This window comes from Gossypium arboreum, chromosome 1, assembly GCF_025698485.1.
Source record: "Gossypium arboreum isolate Shixiya-1 chromosome 1, ASM2569848v2, whole genome shotgun sequence".
Taxonomy (NCBI): Eukaryota; Viridiplantae; Streptophyta; class Magnoliopsida; order Malvales; family Malvaceae; genus Gossypium; species Gossypium arboreum.
Genome location: NC_069070.1, coordinates 19,612,757 through 19,619,824, shown reverse-complemented (window position 1 = coordinate 19,619,824; position 7,068 = coordinate 19,612,757). Strand labels below are relative to the sequence as shown.

The window sequence follows — 7,068 nt, the reverse complement described above, 5'->3', positions numbered from 1 at the left end:
ACATATCATAAATTATCGTGCAATAGGCAATTATTACATTTATGAAATCAAGAATATATATTTTAAGTACATTAGAGTCTACTTTGAGTTATTCGAACTTACCTGGTGATTGTTTCGGATTCGAGCTTTTATCACTCCGAAACCTTACGTTTCCCTCGGTCAACTTTCGAATTTGGCCTCTCGGGGTCTATATATCAGCAAAATAACTTTATCAATACACATTTTATTTCTTTTTAGTCCATACTTCATCCTAGTGCAAAATGACCAATTTGCCTTCGAATTTTGCTAACATTACGATTTTTCCTTTGGGCTCGTAATTCGATTTTCATCGCATTTTCCAATCATTCAAGCCTAGCCTAATAACATTCTTACCAATTTTGCAAACCTTGCAAAATGGTCCAATTAGGTGTTTTCATGCTAACACCTTTCATGAAAGTTGTTTATCTAACAAATAAGACTCATATTCTTCCACTAAAACTCAGCAAACCTTATAAACCCTTTCACGGCAACTCCCTAGGATTTTTACCATTTTGCAAAATAGACCCTTCATTAAAATGCTCATGCAAAGGGGATTCCAAAAGTACAAAAATTATCAAGCAAATCACTTACTTGTAAGTAATGAGTTGCTGAAATGTAAAGCTTCAAAAACTCTTCTCTTGCTGAAAATTTCGATGGAACAATGGAGAAGATGAAGTATGATATCATCTTTTTTTTTATATAATATTTCAAGTCAAATAAGCCTACCTAATCCACCTAAACCAAAATTTTTGTCTCCTATATTACTATGGCAGGCCACCCTTGTTTTTAAGGGGTTAATTGCTCTTTAAAAGCCTCCAAAATTAGTCCATGAGAATTTAACACTCTTTAGCCATCACTTTGGGACTTTTGCACATTATTCGATTTAGTCTTTTTTCGTAATTGGACTCAAAATCGCGAAAATTAATTCATCAAAATTTTCATGTATCTATATAATCATGCTAGTACACCAAAATATTAATAAAATAATTTTCTTAGCCTTGGATTCGTGGTCCTGAAACCATTATTTCAACTAGGCCCTATTTTGGGATGTTACAATTCTCCCTCCTTTAGGGACTTTCGTCACCGAAAGTCTTACCAGAAAATAAATTCGAATATTGTTTCTTCATGACTTCTTCAGGCTCCTAAGTGGCTTCTTCCACCCCATGTCTATGGCATAACACTTTCACCAAGGCTACATCCTTGTTCCTCAACTGTTTGACTTCCAGAGCCAAAATCTTGACCGGTTCTTCACCATAGGTTATATCCGGTCTAATCTCGACTTCAGTTGGAGAAATCACGTGAGAGGGGTCTGATCGATATCTAAACAACATGGAGACATGAAATACATCATGGATATTTTCCAATTTGGGTGGCAATGCTAAACGGTAGGCTAGAGGTCCAAATATTTCAATGATCTCATAAGGTCTAATAAACTGTAGACTCAATTTGCCTTTCCAGCCAAATCCCAATACCTTTTTCCATGGAGACACTTTCAAGAATACTGTGTCCCCAATTTGGAATTCTATTTTTTTCAAATCGGCATACGACCTTTGCCTGTCCGATGCCGCTTTCAAACAGGCACGAATCACCTTAACCTTTTCTTCCGTTTCCTTGATTAAATTAACCCCGTGAATCTGGCTTTCCTTGAGTTCCATCCAATACAATGGAGTTCGGCACTTCTGGCCATACAATGCTTTATATGGAGCCATCTTTAAACTCCTTTGAAAGCTGTTGTTGTAGGTTTATTCCACCAACGATAAATATTTTTCCCAACTGCCTTGAAATTCAAGGACGCAACTTCATAACATGTCCTCAAGAGTTTGAATCATCCGTTTAGACTGACCATCCGTCTGAGGGTGGAATGCTGTACTGAAATTCAATTTGGTACCCAAAGCTTCCTGTAGCTTCTTCCAAAATCTTGAAGTGAATCTCGAATCTCTATCCTAAATGATTGATAACGGTACTCCATGTAATCTTACGATCTCAGATATGTACAAGTCAGCCAACTTTTCAAGAGAGTAATCGGTTTGTACTGGAATGAAGTGTGCAGACTTTGTTAGCCTATCAACTATAACCCAAATAACATCTTTCTTTTTCTGGGTCAACGATAACCCGGTCACGAAGTCCATAGTAATCCTGTCTCATTTCCATTCGGGAACCAACACAGGCTGTAACAAACCCAAAAGTACTTGGTGTTCAGCCTTGACCTGTTGACATATCAAGCATTTCGATACAAACTCTGAAATGTCTCTTTTCATACCAGACCACCAATACATTTTCTTAAGGTCGTTGTACATTTTTACACTACCCGGGTGGATGGACAAACAACCATCATGTGCCTCTCTCAGAATATTCTGAATTAGCTCATCATTCTTGGGTACACAAATTCTGTCTTTGAACATTATACAGACATCAGTACTAATACAAAAATTTGATTCAATCTCTGACTCATACTGAGTTCTCTTGGCTTGCAATTTCTAGTCATCTTTCTGAGCTTCACGGATCTTGATAAACGCCAAATTATACTTAGTTTTACCCCAAATACTTAGCATATTTATGGACGTTTACTACTAGATTTGTAGATTTTGGTGCTCTTAATCCAGTTATTTCATGTTTTGTACTCAGGAGAGCACCAAGAGTCAAAAAGAGCAAAAAATGAGCTAAAAATGGACAAAACGGACCAAATCGAGAAGATCACACGGCCTAAGCCTGGCCACACGAGCTGCTCACACGCCCGTGTCCTTCTAGGGTGTCGACCAAGGCTCTCACGATTCACACGGCCTGGGCATTGACCCATACGACTATGTGCAATTTAACGGATCGAACACGGCTTAGCAAACACGTCACACGATCGTGGCACACGGGCGTGTCCCTTTTTCAAAGAGTTGTATTTTACACGGAAAAGGGTACTTAGGGAGGAAGAAAGCCAATCCAAAGCCTATATAAACACCCTAAGTATGACCTAGAAAGGGGGCCTCTTTCGGAACTTTTCTGGAATACAGAACCACACGTCAGAAATTACTTGAAGAAAGCCAGACAATTCATCCCAAAAGCCCGAGCTACTCCAAGACTGAAGATCTCTCTCAGAATTCCTGCACGGGTTTTAGAGTTTTCTTTATGTTTTGTTATTTTCATACTTTTGAGATGTACTCTTATCTTATTATGAACTAAATCCTTTAGATACCTAAGGGGGTTGAAACCTATGATGGATCTTGTTATTATTATCTGAACTATATGATAAATACTTGATTTGTTTTTAATTATGTGTTCTTAATGCTTGAGTTAATATTTCGGGTATTAATTCATGGTTTGATGTGCTTATGCAGGTGAGCAAAAGTCCCTATCTAAGAGTAGATTTAGCATAATTAAGAGGAGTTGATCGAACGCCTAAAAATAGGGTTACGAGATTTTACCGAATTAGGGTGAAACCTAATATGGGAGTCCATAGAGTGATTTACTGCTTCCCTAGGGGTTTTAATTAAGAAAGAAATTTCGATTAATTCAACTGAGGGTTAGACATTATTAGTCTCGAAAGAGATAATAACATAGGTTAGGAAGTCTCACGGATCAAGTTAAGTGAATAAATCGTCCGAGTCAGAGTCAGATAACAAGTGAAATCTAGGTGGATTCCTCCTTGGGTGTCGTCTTTATCAAATTAATTTTCTTCAAGTCTTTTTCGAACTTTTCTTTTTACTTTAGTTTAATTAGTTAATTAGTTTAGTTAATTAGTTTAATAAACAACCCCTCTTTATTTCTAGGTTAGATAATAAAAAGATAGTTATTACTAGTACTTTTGGTTCCCTTGGGTACGATATCCCGGACTTGCCATTACTATACTATTGTTCGATAGGTGCGCTTGCCTTTTCGTCATTATAATAGTTACTCTAGGTTTGATCTTCATTATAAATATTTATTACTTGTTATGAATCACGCGATCAAGTTTTTGGCACCGTTTTCGGGGAACTGAAATATGAGGAACGCTAAATTTTTATTACTTTAGCCATTTATTTTTCTTGCAATTTTATTTTATTTTATTATTTATTAATTTACTTTTTCTCTCTTTTGGCAAGTTTTTATAGTTTATGATTAGAAGAAACCCGTCGGGACCATTACTTTTTGACGAAGTAATCAATCGTATAATTAGTAAAAATCAAAGAGAAATAAGGCACATCTTAAGATACACAGAGATCGAGCAAGAAGACAATATTCAACCTCCAACCGACGAGATGGCTGAAAACCAAGGCAATCAGCTACCTTCTGCAATTGCGACTAATCAAAACCCTGTTCCACGTACTATGTATGATTATGCTAAACCTTCTTTAACAGGAACTGAATCTAGCATAGTTAGACCTACTGTAGCTGCAAATACTTTTGAACTAAAACCTAACACTATTCAGATGATACGGCAATTCGTTCAGTTTGATGGTTTGCAGGATGAAGATCCCAATACTCACTTAGCAAATTTCCTGGAATTTTGCGATACATTCAAAATCAATGGCGTTTCTGATGATGCCATTCGTCTTCGGTTATTTCCCTTTTCACTAAGAAACAAAGCTAAACAGTGGTTGAACTCGTTACCACGAGAGTCTATCACTACTTGGGGACAAATGGCTGAGAAACTTTTACTAAAATATTTTTCACCGGCTAAAATGGCTAAATTATGTAATGATATCTCTTCTTTTGTGCAGATGGATTTAGAAACACTTTACGGTGCATGGGAGAGATACAAGGACTTACTGAGAAGGTGCCTTCACCATGGGTTACTGCTTTAGCTTCAAGTACAAACATTCCGCAATGGTCTGTATCCCTTTACTCGGTAAATGGTTGACGCAACTGCTGGAAGAACCATCAACAATAAAACACTAGAAGATGCCTATGAATTTATAGATGAGATGTCACTGAATAACTATCAATGGCAAGTTATGAGGACAAAGCTAATGAAAACAGTCGGCGTTTATAACATCGATTCGATCACCATGCTCTCTAATCAGGTAGAACTTCTCAATAAAAAGATTGACGGTTTACTTGGTTCTATGCAGGTACATCCAGTAATGAGGTGTGACTCAAGTGGCGGAGGTGTGCAGACAGAATACCAACCCTTCAATCCTACAACCGAAGAAGAACAAGTCAACTATATGGGTAACAATAACTTCCGATCTCAAAATAACCCATACAGTAATACTTATAATGCAGGTTGGAGGAACCACCCAAATTTCTCCTGAGTGGTCAAGGGAATCAAAAGCCACAAAATCCTCAGGGTTTTCAAGAGCCACCTTATTAACAAGAGAAGAAACCAAACCTTGAAGAGATGCTTTCTAAATTCATCTCGGTGTCAGAAACCCATTTTTAAAATACCGAGACAACACTTAAGAATCAACAAGCATCGATCCAAGGGCTCGAAACTCAGATAGGCTAACTATCCAAACTAATCTCCGAACGACCACAAGGTAGCTCACCAAGTAATACTGAACCTAATCCGAGGGAACGCCTTAATGCAATTAGTACTCAAAATAAGGAATGATTCATTGCACTGGAGCCAGAATTACAGCAAGACAACGCGATGAACAAAGGTCAAGAAGAGGTAAACGATAATGATCATAAATAGGTAAGTACGAATTATGAACCTCGTGTGCCATATCCTAAAGCGATGACAAAAGACGGAACAGAAGAACAATTCAGTAAGTTTGTCAAACTCTTAAAGAAATTACATATTAACTTACCCTTTATTGAAGTTCTGTCGCAGATGCCCAACTCAGCAAAATTCTTAAAAGAACTTCTGACCAATAAAAGAAAATTAGACGCTACATTGCATGTGGAACTTAATGCAGTCTGCTCAGCTATTCTAAAGAATAAGCTACCTAAAAAATTGAAAGATCTAGGGAGTTTTACAATTCCTTACTTAATTGGTAGTTTATCTGTGAATAATGCTTTAGATGATCTAGGGGCAAGTATAAATGTTATGCCGTATAAAATGTTTAAACGACTAGGTCTCGATAAACCCAAACAGACTAGGATGAGCATACAATTGGCTGACAAAACAATTAGATTTCCTAAGGGTATTATTGAAGATGTTCTCGTTAAAATTGATAAATTTATTTACCTAGTAGACTTTGTCGTCTTGGATATGGATGAGGATAACGAGGTACCTTTAATTTTAGGATGACCCTTTTTAACAACTACTAGAAACATTATTAACGTAGGTACATGAGAGCTAACACTTCGTGCAGGTGACGACGCAGTAACACTCCAAGTACGCGACTCAGTCAAAACCTCTAAGACTCAAGATAATGCTATAAAACCTGTCAATAATAAAACTAATATTCAATCATCTTTGCAGGAACCTCGTCGAACCAAGACAACAGAGACAGTGCACTACTACCATGTAGAGAACAAAGATGTCCATGAGGAACGACGGTTGCAAATAGAGGAGCTAGATGAATGGCGAACACATAAACTGAAAACACGCGATAAACCAAAATTACGCCGGAACAAGCTTGCTACCTCTCTAAATCAACTTTAAATTGGAGATAAAGTGTTGTTAGATGCCGCAGATCCCTACATTGTCACTACCACACCGAATAAAGAAATCCCTCTTACGATACTCAACATTTTCCCATTCGGTACAGTGGAGGTGAGTCATCCCAAGTTCGGCACTTTTTAGGTAAACAACACCCATTTAAAACCTTATTTTCAGATTGATAGCCAAAACTAGGAGTATAAACTCCTTGAACCACCATGATCATTCACTAGAGAGGTAAGTCGAGCTTAGACTATAAATAAGCGCTTCTCGAGAGGTAACCCAAACACTAACATATTTTGATTTCTTATTTATAACACTTTAAATAATTAAATTTATCTTTGAATTGCAAAGTTTTTTAGAACACATGGCCAGGCACACGGGCGTGCCTAAATTCGTAGCAAAATAGGGGAAGAGACACGGCCGTGCGAGACAGTTGTATGAAAGTAGGACATGATTTTCCCAAAACACGGGATGCGATAAATCCCCACGGCCGTGCGACATGGCCGTAGATGAACTTCATAGGAGACCAT

The 7,068-nt window shown here is 37.5% G+C and overlaps 1 non-coding gene across 1 annotated transcript; it reads right to left on the bottom strand.

Annotated features, from left to right (window-relative positions):
• Positions 1–4,673: 4,673 nt before the first annotated feature.
• On the bottom strand, positions 4,674–4,780 carry LOC128281482 (small nucleolar RNA R71). Its single transcript, XR_008271699.1, has one exon. It is a non-coding gene; the product is annotated as a small nucleolar RNA R71 (small nucleolar RNA).
• Positions 4,781–7,068: the final 2,288 nt, after the last annotated feature.